Genomic DNA, 10,979 nt, shown 5'->3' with positions numbered 1-10,979 from the left:
CTATATATTATTTAAATTTTCTTATACATTTCTATACTTTAAAATTTTACATATTAACAATATATGAAATAGTCTTTTGTTTGTTTATAAAATCAATGATATTATACCATATATATGACTCTACAAATTGCTTTTATTTTTCCTCAACATTATTTTTTTATACTGGATCTATGCTCAGTCATATAAAGTTTATTAATCTAAATCTAAAGTTCAATTATACAAATATGCTGCTAACTTATCTATTCATTACTTTAATACCTGATCATATATTTAGGTTGCTTTCAGTTTCGGGTGATTATATACAGAAGAGCAGTGAAAATATGCAAGAATGTTTCCAATGTATCGTCCCAGAAGCAGAATTGCTGAGTCATAAAATATGTACACCTTAAGCTTGTTTCGTGAGGATTAATTGAGTTAATCAGTATTAATGTAATTAGCAATTCTTTGCAAGGAAGAAGCACCTGTTAAACATTTACGATATAATGGTTACATGTACATATACACAATGGAATATTACTCAGCTTTAAGAAAAGATGAAATACTGCCATTTGCAACAAAATAGATGGATCTTGAGAATATTATGTTAAGCAAAATAAGTCAAAGTTGAGAACCATATTTCATTCATATGTGAAATATAAAACTGAAAGCAATAAACGAATAAGACAGACAAAAACTCATAGACATAGACAACAGTTTAGTGGTACTAGAAGGAAAGGGGGGAGAGGCAAGGTAGAAAAGGGTAAAAGGTGTCAAATATACAGTAACAGAAGGAAATTTGACTTTAGGTGATAAATACACAATATACAGATGATGTATTATAGAATTGTATACTTGAAACCTGTATAACTTTATTAACCAGTATTAACCCAATATATTTAGTAAAATATAAATAATAAAAAATAGGTATAATGGATATAAAGAAGAGCGCTAACCTAGTATATTTAGTTTAAGAGGAGAAAGAGAATTATACAATGCAATGTCAGTGTACATTGCATTCTCCTGGCCTGGTAAGCTATATGAGATAGGGATTTTAATTTATTTTGCTCACTGCTGTATCCCCATCATCTAGAAAAAAATATCTAGCAAATACTAAACATTCAAAAAATATTGAATTAATAATGAATAAAAAAGATATAATAGTTATAGATATTTTATATCTTGATGCAAACTATCAATCCTGTGTTTATTTGCATCTTGTATTAGGGAATTTCTTCCCTACCATGTAGTTATAGAGATATTCTTGTACATTCTTCATTAAGTTTTGAACTTTTGTTTTTTACTTTGATATTTTTAATTCATCTGGCATTTATGAGCTAAAATAGTAACTTTTTATTAAAGATAAGGAATTGTCTCAACACCGTCTTTTCCCCAACTGAATGGCATCATATTACAAGATACCACATTCTTTCTGGGGTCTCTATTCTATACCATTGGAATAGATGTTTAGGTTCTTAATCTCGGTAAGCCTCAGTTTCATTCATAAAATGAAGATGAAATCATACCTATTTCATAGGTTGCTGTAAAAATTAAATCAACTAACATATACATAGTACTTAGAATAGTGCCTGGTATATAGTAAGCAAAATTTACAAGCTAGATATTGTAATATTTAATTTTATGTGTCAATTCGATGGGGTCATGGAGTGCTGAGACAATTGGTCAAACATTATTTTGAATGTGCCTGTGGGAGTGTGTTTGGACAAGATTAACATTTGAATTGTTAAAATTGAGTAAAGAAGATTGCTCTTCCAAATATGAGTGGGCCTCATCCAATCACTTGGAAATCTGAATAAAACAAAAAAAATGAATAAGAAAGAATAACTTTTGCCTGACCGAATGAGATAGGGGACATCAGTCTTCTTCACTCAGCCTGGAACTCACACTGTCAGCTCTCCTGTGTCGCAGGCCCTATCCTGTTTCCCAGATACACATTGATTCTCCAGCTCTCTGACTGAAGATCTTGAAACTTCTCAGTCTCCATATTGTATAAGCTAATTCATTATAATAAACTTATCTTTCTCTCCCTTCCTCTCCCTCTCCCTTTCTCTCTGTATCACTTTTCCCCTCTCCCTTCAATAAATATATTGTCCATTTCATTTGTGATTTCAAAAGTTGCATAAAGTTTTATAGTAGATTCTAAAACAAATATCATTTGTGCACTTCTAACTTTAATATACAGGCACCTTCCTGGCTTTGCAATAATTTTTGTATCTGGTATCTTTCCTTTTTTGCTTTTGATTTGTATCTCCTATTATTAGGTAGCTAGTCAGACATAAGCTACAAGGAGGAACAAAGGAATAGGGGCCTAACCTAGAGACCACCCAAAGAACACCTTAGTTAGAGAATCCCTCCTGTATTCCCAGAGACGAAAGGTCATAGTCTTAACTGGCCTAATCCAGCCACAAACACATACACAGAAAGTATTGCCCATAACTTCCGCCTCATTATACCATCATTATAATTTCATAACTATGCCTGGAAGTTCATGAATCTATTTACAACAGACTGGATTCTAGGTAGAGATATATAGCAGCTAGGTGTCAATCAAAATGACTCCATTTTCCAATCACCTAGAAATGTCTTTGGAACCACCCATCACAGCCTAAATATAAGGCTGACATTCCTGGTTCTGGGTCCTTTTGACCCTTCTGGGGTCCCCTTTTTGCCCTTCTGGGTGTTCTCTATTTTTGGTGGCCTTTTTGGTCCCTTTATGTCGGTTACAAAGCTGGGACCATGTGCCTCTTTGGGGCATAATTTTTCTCCATGTGCCTCTTTGGGGGCATTCTTGTCTTTCTAAAACATATTTTTAATAAAACTATTAAATCTCAATGATCTGTAATTCTTCACTGCGGAATTTGAAGAAGAACTGAGGGAAAATGCTAACTACACATCCATGCTGCCGTTACCCTCTCCCTCCCCGCTACCTTTGGCGACACCAAACTCCAATCGGCCCCAACAGTGACACTACTGGTTCTATTTCTCTACAGAATTCTAAGTAGGTATCACTTCTTAATTTTTGATGAAGCAAGTTTTCTTTATTTTTCAAAAATTTCTTTAGACCTTCACTTTTTCATGTGACTTTTGGAATTAGCTTTTCGAATTCCTCAAAACTTCCCTCGAGATTTGAATCAGAAATGCAGTGAGCTCACTGATTTAGGAGAACTGAGATTTCACACATTGAGACTGACCTTCATGAACAGGTTATATCCCCACACCCTACCTTTTTGCGTCTTTTTTTATTTTTTTTCAATCAAATATTCTAATTTGCACATAAATTTATATAGCTATTCCTAGTTACTACTTTTTTACTATTATGAATAAAATTTTATTTTACGAATTCATTTTCATTACTGTATAGGAATTCTGTCACATTATATATATCGATCTTGCATCAATAAGCTTCTAAATTTTTTATTAGTGTTAATAATTTATTTGTATAGTACCGTGATGTTCTGTGTACACATTTTTTAGACCGTAGTTAATGCCAAAATTATCTTTTTTTTCCTATTCTTATAAATTATTATTTTTGTCTTTTTGCATTGTTTAAGGCTTCCAGTAAATCTTTTATACTAGCTTATTATCAACATCCTAGCCTTCTGATACACAGAAATGTATATGATATAAAGATAATATTTGCCTTTACCGCCTCCAAAAATCTGCCGTAAGCCTGTATAGTTAGTTTCTCTGATCTAAAAGAATCAAGCAGGTCAAATGGTTAGAGTTTGGATGAGGTCCCTAAGTTAAGTCCCCAAGGTTCCAGGAAGACTAGAACTCTATCTCCCTAGTTACTAACATTTTAAATGGTACGAATGCCAAACCATCTCTAGGTCTTAAAAGTCAGAGGCACCAGCCATTTAGCTGGCCCTTCAAAAGACAAATTTATATTCCAAAAGGTTAGCCTGTGAATCCAGGATCCTTTATACTCTGAGTAAAAAATACATATTTTTTCTTTCATGAGGAAGAAATGTGGCACTCTCTCTCTCTTATATATAAAAGGAATAAATCCATTGTTCTCCACCCCTCGCCTATGGAGTGTCAAGCTACTCATGTACGAGGTTTTTCCATCTGGCTTTTATTGTATTACCCCAGATATAGCCTAGGGTAAAGGAGAAGTGATGTGGTTATTATTTTCTGTAAGGTAGTTAATAAAAAATCTGTCTCTCATCCAGAACACCTTATAACCATTCGGGATAAAATTAATAGACACAAACATTAAAAACTCCCCACATTAATAGGTTGTTCTAATATTAAACACTTCTGTCTTCCTGAGACAAACCCTAATTGATGATTATATAATTTTGAACATTTTAAATGTTTGGTGTATCGACATTATATTTAGAACTTCTGCATCAATGTTGATATGGAGATCGTCTTGTGATTTTTTCCCCTTAATCTATCAAGTTTGGTATTAAGGTCATACTGGCTTTACAAATAATTAGGTAGTTTAAGCTTCTTTCTCTGTGACAGTTTGCACAAAATAAATATCACCTATCTCTTGAAAGACTGTTTAATATATTCTGTAATACCACCTGAGCCTGGTGCCTTCGTAGGCAAGGGGAAAGGGCAACCGGTTTAAAATCTTTAATGCTTAGACTTGATTTCTTAAGTCAGTTTTTATCGTTTATTGTTTCCAAATAAATTATCCATTTTATTTCTGCTTTCAAAATTATTGTCATAAAGTTTTATAGTAGGCTCTAAGACTAATATCACTATCCTTTGTGGACTTCCAACTTTAGAATTTATTATTTACTTGTTTACTTGTTTGCTCACTTACTATTTATATTTTATCCAGCCTCTGGTATGTTTAGAACATAAATGGTATGTCTTATATCAGCTTACTCTCTCATATTGACCGGAAACTTGCACTTTATTTTTCTTTTGATGACTTAAAATTTGCCCCTTTTCTCAGCTTCTTATTTCAATTTCTGAGGATTTAGTGTGAGAATATACTTTTGTAAGTACTACTCTCAAGTACAATCACCAGTTTTTCACCTGGAGTTGCCATGCTGTACCCAAATTACCAGTACTATCAGATATCAAAATGTTAAGCAAAAAATGTTTATAAACATGTACTTATTTAGTATAATTGGTCATAGAACTAAATTGTAATTTTCCACAAAGAAATGACATTTAAGATTACAGAAACTCCACCTATTCCTCAGTCAAAGAAAGAGGAAAGAACTGAAAAAATAATCAGCAACATGGAAAACAAAGAGAAATAAACGATATAAATAAGGTTGCACTCACTATGCTCTAAAAACTTAGGCTTCAGCTACACAGTTCATCTGAACTATCACATACAAATCAAAATTTCACTTGTCTCCTTAATGTAATCACCATTATATTTCAGCCTGTTCCCAACACAGTGGTCTTCAAACAAATCAAACTAAATGTTTCACCTAAACCAGCTAATGAGCACCCGTTAGCATAGTCCTTTTGCTTTAGCCTCTCCTTGCTGTTAGAATTTTTTGAATTCTGAGCAATCATTCAAATTTTGTTGATGAATAAAATGCAAGTCTCATTTCCCTGATGAATCAATTCCTATCTTATTTTTCAAGATTGTCATACAGTCAATAATATTATTCATATATAAGAATGAATAAAATCTTAGATCTGCATATTATATTTGGTTATTTTTTTGGAAAAGAAAATTTAGGCCAAGAAAGGTTAAATAACTTTCACTAGGACACATACATGAAGGCAGTATCTGAGAGAGCCTTGAACTTAATTCTACCTATTCCTTCTCCTGTGCTCTTTCCACTGTTTCATGTTTTCCTTTTTCCTTTTGCTCTTTCTAAATTTCAGAATTCTGAGTCCCTTAGAGCAGCAGTCCTGAACCTTTTGACACCAGAGTCTGCTGCTCCTATGAGAATCTAATGCCTGATGATTTGAGGTGGAGCTGTGAGGTGGTGATGCTAGCACTGGAATATGGATGCAAATACAGCTGAAGTTTAGCCGGCTTGCCTGCCACTCACCTCTTGCTGTGTGGCCTGGTTCCTAACAGGCCACGGCCCAGTACTGGTCCACAGCCAGGGGTTGGAGACCCTTAACTTAGAAGATGTAAAAGACACTCATAAGACTTAAGAGCCATACTTATTTGTCAACAACCACCAAGCTTCCTAAAATCTGAAATAAAGGCTTATACGGCATCATTTAAAAACTGAAAATGGCTTGACTAGACTCGAGTAGATTTATGTTCCTTATAATTAAAAATTTCTGTTGTAAACAGGAGAGTTAAAATGATTGCTGCTAAATAATGCCAAGATGTCACAAAAACAAAAATCTTACATTCAATGAATATTATACCTATTATAAAATCAAGTCTAGAAGGAGTTATTTTAGAAATAATCTGAAACCTCAGAAATTATAGTTAATAAGGAGAAAGGGGGCAATTAACTAACATTTGAGGACCCAGATTATACCAGGAGATTGATAAGCATTTTGCATCTCGGTTAATTGTAAACCAAAAAAGAATTATTAGAATTTCACTAGCCAGTTATTCTGTCTTAATTTTTAAAACATCAGCATATATTCTTAAATATAAGCAAACATTCTTAACATTGTAGCTACAGACAAATTTGATGAAAATGTCACAGCATAGGATCATGCTATAATAATACTCTAAAGTGTAACTTAAACTGAGCATTACAAACTTTTCTCAATAATTCTGAAGAAATGGCATAGCTTCTTCATAATTGTAGAATTTGAAATCAAAATCTTTTGGTTTCAAAAATTTTTCTCTCCATATATCTTTTTATTATGTTTTGATCCAGCTAAGTTGCTTTATTTGTTTAGCATTTCCAAGAATTTATTAACATTGTTACCACTCTAATAACATTTTTGGGTCTTACCAACTATGGAATCACTTCTTAATTCTACACCAATCAAAGCATTTCCAAAAACAGGGGCAGTCATGATTATTTATAGCATTTATGTATAAGCTAAGCATTGTTTTTAGAAAACTATGATACTCTGCGTCCTTTGTATCCAAAATGAGCTCTTCACCTTTCACAATCCTTAGGAACAAATTGAAAAATCTAAATAATTCAGAATGCCATAGGTATACAGGGATGAGAAAGTGAGAGACATGACTCAGTGGGAAAGTCATGGGACTGAAAGCTATTATACCATATCTAAGACATAACGCTCTCATTATCAAGGTGCATATCCTTTGGCATGTTATTTTATAATTTCTTAGGACTTAATATTTGCATTAGAAAAGAATAAAGGTTTAAAATCAATGACATGATTTTCACCTTCAGAATCTATAAAAAGAACATCAAAGCAAGTAGAAATAGAAGGAAGTAGAAGTAAGTAGAAGGAAGAAAACAAAAAATAAAATGGAAAACAATAGAAAAAGCTGAAAAACCTGAAAGTTATTTATTTGAAAGATCAACAAAAATTTTAAGCACTTCCCTAGTCCGATCGAGTGACGAAATGGAAGTACACAAATTACTAATAGTAAAGAGAGCTGTGACCATAGATCCTACAGAAAAAATAAGAGAACATTAAGAATTTTGTACAACAAATTCAACACTTAGATGAAATGAACAAACTCTTCAAAAAACATAACTTTATATTAGAACCAACAAAAGGTGAAGCAGAAAATCTGGATATTTTTATATCTATCAAAAATTTAATTCAGAGTTTAAAACTTTTCCACAGAGAAAATTCCATGCAAAGATAGTTTTACTAAAGTATGTTCTCCAATACTTAAAGAATAACACTGATAAACATAAACTCTCATAAAACAGGAAAAGAGAAAACTTACTTATGAAAGCAGCATAATCCTTTAACTAAAAAGTTAAAAAGTAATTCCAAAAAGAAAACTGCAGATGAGTAACACTCATGCTATTTAGAAAGAAAAAAGTCTTGAAGATGTTAGTCAATTGAATCTAGCCATATATAAAAAGGATAATGCATCATAATCAAGTGAGGTTCATTCCAGAAATGCCAGACTGGTATAACAAATCAGTGTGATTTATACTATTAATATTATAAAGGTGAAAAATGTTATGGCCATTTCCACAGATGTAGAAAACTATTTCACCAAATTCATAATTAAAAATATAATAATCTCAACAAACCAGAAAAAGAAGGGAAGTTCTCGGTGTGTTTAAGAACATCTACGAAACACTTACGGCTAACATTTAATGGGGAAGTATTAATACCTTCCACCTAAGTTATGGAACGAAGTAATAATACCTACTCTCAAAATTTCTATTCAACATTGTACTAAAAATTGCAGCTATTGCAATAAGGTAAGAAAAGGGAATCAAAGATATAACGATCAGAAACAAAGAAGTAATACTGTCATTACATGCAGATGGTATAACTGTTTACAAAGAAAATCCTACAGAATTTAAAAACAACTACTAGAAGCTAGTAAGTGAATGAGCAAAGTTGGAAGACACAAGGCTAATATTAAAAAATTATATAATAGCAGCTAAAACTGGAAATTAGAAAAATACTTTTTTTTTTGGAATTGTGCAAAAACACATACTATATTTAGGAATAAATTTTAAAAAGAGCATTAAAATCCTCTATTTAAACTACAAAATATTCCTGGAAGAAATTAAAGAAAACCTAAATAAACATATAATGTTAATGAATTCAAAGTCTCAATATGCTTAAGACATAATTTCTTCTCTATAGAGTCAATGCAGTTCCATGATAATTTGCAGTCATTTTTATAAGATTGAAGAGATTCTGATATTTATATAGAAATATAAAGAACCATGAATTCTCAGCAATATTTAAAAAGAATAAAGTTAAAGGAGTTATATTACCTAATTTCTAGTCTCACTAGAAAGCTAGAGTAGTAAAGACAGATCAACATACAGGATCAGTTAATTAACTAGAACAACAGAACAAAATAGAGAACCCATAAGTAAATCCACACTTCTAAGGTCATGTGATATTTAACGATGATGCCAAAGTAATTCAATAAGGAGAGAAAAGAATGTCTTTTCAAAGAAGGGTCCTGGAAGAAATGTATATCCATATTTTAAGGAAAGAACACCAGTCCTTACGACACACACACACACACACACACACACACACACACACACACACACACACACAAAGTTGAGGTGAACACAGACCTAAACATAAAAGCTAAAACTATAAAGGTTTTGTAAGAAAACACAGAAGAGTGTCTTTGAAACTTAGAGGTAAGAATGATTACTTAAATAGGAAGCACAAAGTAATAATCTTAAAGAAAAATTGATAAATTAGATTTCCTCAAAATTTTTGGCTCAACAAAGGATATCACTAGGAAAATAAACACATACTCTGGGGAAAAATAAATGTACAAAGGACTGCTATCCATAATATTTAAAAAACCTCTTATAACTCAGTAATAAAAAGATGAAAAAAAATCTAACAAAAAGGCAAATTATTTTAAAAGGCTTCACAAATGAAGATATATGAACAGCCAATGAACACATTTAAAGTACTCAATATGTTTATTCAACAGAAAAATGCAAATTAAAACCACAAAGAGATACCAAGACCTACAAAGCAGAATGGTTAAAATTAAAGACACAAAACCAAACAATTGCAAAGAAGCAGATCACCCAAAACTCTCATGCAAATGATACAATCACTTGGAAAGAAGTTTTCCAGTTTCTGAAAAACTAAATATACTAAAACTAAAAATACATATCTAGTCTATAACCAACAAATTTCAGTACTATGTATTTACCAAAGAGAAAAGAAAACATATGACCACAAAAAGACCTGCATGAAAGCATTCCTAGTAACTTTATTCATAGAATAAAAAACTGTAAATGGCCAAGAGAATGGATAAACTGATATTCAGAGAGTAGAGTACTACTCAGCAATAAAAAGGAATCAACTACCAATACAAGTAACATGCTATAAACCTCAAATACAAGTAACATGCTATAAACCTCATTATGCTGAGAGACAAAATTTACCCTATATAAATTTAACCTTTAAAAAAAAACATAAAAAGACAGTTATACATACTAAAGTATGGTGATAGTGAAGTTGTCCTGATGTCTGCAATTTACTTTATAATGACTCGTAAGTACAAAAGTTGATGGATATAAGTATATGGATAGTTATGTAACAAGGCTAATATAATAACTTCATAATGTGTTAATTTTCACTGAAAAACTCTGTCAACTTTTCTGTATTTTTGAAAATTTTTAAAGAAAATATTGGGGAAAATGTGGTTAAAAGACCTACCTGACTTGGAAGGAATAGTACTGAATTTGATAAATTTTAAAAACCCTTCCATCTCCTAGTATTCTTTTTTCTTCAAATCGTTTGGAGTGATATTAATTATTAACAGATATCAACTTCCAGAATGCACAGATATTAATTTCAATTTTCAGTCCTACTCCCATATTTGATTTTCTCCATTTAAACCTCAGTGGCCCATATCCAGCCAATTCATTTCCACAAATTCTATAATGTGGCAGAGTATAGAATATAGAAAGATGCTAGATAATAACCCAATGGCCTTTTTAGAGGACAATAATCATAGTATTTCAGGAATATACAATTACTTTGATCAAAAAGATTCAAGGGATGAGAGTTTAAAAACCAATTTCAAACAGAAAAAATGAAATGGTAATCTCTAGAGATTATTTACATTGAAGTTGAGTCTTGTAATTTCTATATAAAAATAGAGCCTAATTCTATAGAGAAAAAAGGTAAATCATTAGGATGTTGAAATTGTTTAAGCAGTAGATGCAACATTAGAAGTTACAGGTCAAACATTTATTTTGCAGGGCACTGCGTTTGACACTGTAGTCAGTGTCCAGAGTGAAATAAAATGGAAATTAAATTGAAGCTGGGTACTTATATTTAAAGGTAATTAAAATAATGATGAAGATAAGATTCTATCTAATAATCATAACATGTAATGGTTATGATGGGTTGTGGACAGAACTTTCCAGAATTATGGCCATCTTTAGTCGATGTAAAATCAATGAATGTTAGAGCTT

The sequence above is a fragment of the Pteropus vampyrus genome, unplaced genomic scaffold (genome assembly GCF_000151845.1).
Source record: "Pteropus vampyrus isolate Shadow unplaced genomic scaffold, Pvam_2.0 Scaffold590, whole genome shotgun sequence".
NCBI classification, from domain to species: domain Eukaryota; kingdom Metazoa; phylum Chordata; class Mammalia; order Chiroptera; family Pteropodidae; genus Pteropus; species Pteropus vampyrus.
The sequence above is the reverse complement of the archived record's forward strand: the minus strand, read 5'-3'. Positions refer to the sequence as shown.